This window comes from Alligator sinensis, unplaced genomic scaffold (assembly GCF_000455745.1).
Source record: "Alligator sinensis unplaced genomic scaffold, ASM45574v1 scaffold259_1, whole genome shotgun sequence".
NCBI classification, from domain to species: domain Eukaryota; kingdom Metazoa; phylum Chordata; order Crocodylia; family Alligatoridae; genus Alligator; species Alligator sinensis.
In genome coordinates this window covers 362,359-364,796 of record NW_005842430.1, presented here as the reverse complement: position 1 = coordinate 364,796, position 2,438 = coordinate 362,359, and the positions used below count along the sequence as shown (strand labels likewise).

Below are 2,438 nucleotides of genomic sequence, written 5' to 3'. Positions count from 1 at the left end.
TTCAGCAGAAATATGAACAGAAAGCAGCAGCACGTCTAGGTGGAGCTGAGGAAATGGGAAGGAGCGAGTGAGAAAGCAAGCAAACACATGGGCAGGTCAAGGATGGATGCCTATTGTGAAGGAAAAAGAGTTGGGTGGTAATATGGTCCTAGACTTTTCCCATTTCTGATTCAAATGTGTTGCTTAAGGGTAGAACAATTCTCCAATACTTCCTCATCTAAAAGAGTTAGATTTATAAAAAGAGATTATTATGTATGGAGCAAGTTAAACTAAGCTTTATTACATTAATTATTTTCTTTAACTGACTACTTGAACAAGGACTGATACAAAAATTCACTTGGCAAAAAATGCTATTGCAGTTCTAATTCACTATTTGGCTTCCAATTGTTTTAGATTAAATACTGAAACTGCACTTTGTTTTCATAAACCGAGCACACCTTTCTTCTGACACCCCCTTTAAAGAACAGTATCTTTTAAAGAACAGCGAAGGGGGTTTGGCAATTAAACAAAATCCTCAAAATTCAAGGTAAATACTTCACTTCACATACATATAGCTCTTTTCCCTGCCCCAGTAAATACAAGGACTCTTCATACTATCCCTGTAACCTCTCCAACTGCTGCTTGATCTCAGATCTCACTACATTAGAGAAGCAGTCAATTTAAAGCTTGCCTCATGAACATGAATAAGGAATCATTGGAGTGATCCCTAACGAGTTTCATTTTCCCCTAAGAACATCCGGAGAGTGTGGCCTGCTTTTCTCCTTCTGTGCAAGGAGTATCTAAGAAGCACTTGTCTTCATTACACACGTTGGTTGGAAGGTGGCCAAGCTGTTTCTCTAGATTTGAGTTGGGTACCATGCATGGTGTTTTAACATGCACTCATTTGTTGGAAGGGAAGGGATTTAGCTACCTCTTGGAGTGTTTACTGGGCAGCACTGGCTGTACTGGTCAGCAGATTCTTCTGATTAAGGAGATTCATGAAGGTGCACAGTAGGTCACTGTGAGTGGGCGTCGGTTACCCAGCCCTCTTCTCTTCAGGACTCACCTGCCACGACAGTCCGACATTGGTCTTCCGAGTTTCTGCTCGCCGAGTCACTGGTTGCACAGCTGTCTCCATGCTGTCTTCCGCTTCCTCTCCAGTGCCCAGAGAGCGAATGTAAGATCCCCGGCTCCACCTTTTATGCACAGTGGTAGCTGTAATTACCCTTAGCTATGCCCATAAAATACAAATGAAAATCGCTGATACACTCTGAGGGGCCCAGCTGCCCCTTTTTCCGTGGCTCCCCCGGCCTAGTCACCAATACTCGCCCTCAGATACTAGTGGTCTATGTTCGGCCCTATATGTGTCCATGGTAGCCTGCGGGCTACTCCACACTTCTTTTCCCTCGTCGTCCAGCCTTTGGTTTCCCTGGACCCGCTGTGGTCCTCCAGCGCACGCCTGTCCCCACGTCACCCGCTGGGTTGGCTTATGCCACTAAGGGCCGTGTTTCACAGCCCCTCACGCTGCTCTTGCCTCCCGTCTCCCCCCTGGTGCACCTTTTTGGCTCTCCTGGCGCCCTCAACGGTCCCACCTGGTCTGGCGTCTTGAAATGTGCTGGCCTCTCCAGCTCCTGTGCTGTGGCCACTGGAGTTGGGGTCTTCCTGCTCCCCTCTGCCCTTTTGTCCGTGTTCCCGGTCTTGGGGAGCCGCCTCCGGCTCCCGGCTCCTTTCGCTGCAGCCAGGAGTGTCTGTCCTGCAGCGTGCTCTGCCGCGTCCTCCCCACTGGGAGAAGCAGCTTCCGGCTCCTTTTGCCGCCGCAGGAGCTTCGGGAAGACCTCTCCTGCTGGTGATCCCGCCGGCATCAATCTGCTTTCCTCTTCCTTGCCGGAGGCCCGTTTTATTTCCACCGGCCAGCAATTCCAGCTGACGTCATTGGCCAGCTGCACTGTATAAAGGTGCGGCTAATGAGCCGTGTGGGTCCCTCCTCAGGCTCCGGCTTCGCCAGGGGTCCCGCTGCAGGTAAGTATTTCCCTTTTTCTTTTCATTTACTTTCATTTCCCTCGGAGAGTTCCTGACCCTGGGGTTCCCCCCTGGCATTTTGGGGTCCTCCCTTCCGTTCCTCCCTGTGACACTAGGTTTCCTCTGTTCCCATTTCCAAGCAGAGCACCACTGGGCAGTAGCAGAAATCTGGCTGCCTTTGAGAGTCGGTAGGTGCTGTCTCAGGTGCTCTGCTCTGTGTCCTCCAAAGGTGCACTTTTTTTTTTTAATTTATTTATTTATTTATTTATTTTTTTATAACCTTTAGCCCACCTGCACATCCCTTTCATCATTTTTTGTCCCCCAAAATCAACTGCTGCTCTTCTTCTCTTGCTATCCCACTAAGCGGTGTCTCTCAATGATGTAGTGGGCATAGGTCCACCTACCCAAAGGTAACAAATAGGCCCCCCCTCAGTCATTCC

General features: G+C 49.2%; 1 protein-coding gene and 1 pseudogene across 4 annotated transcripts in view; one reads left to right on the top strand and one right to left on the bottom strand.

Annotated features, from left to right (window-relative positions):
• The window catches only part of SH3GL3 (SH3 domain containing GRB2 like 3, endophilin A3), a 111,737-nt gene that overhangs the window by 82,315 nt on the left and 26,984 nt on the right, over positions 1–2,438 (bottom strand). The window lies entirely within an intron of this gene.
• The window catches only part of LOC112551335, a 4,883-nt pseudogene continuing 2,532 nt past the window's right edge, over positions 88–2,438 (top strand).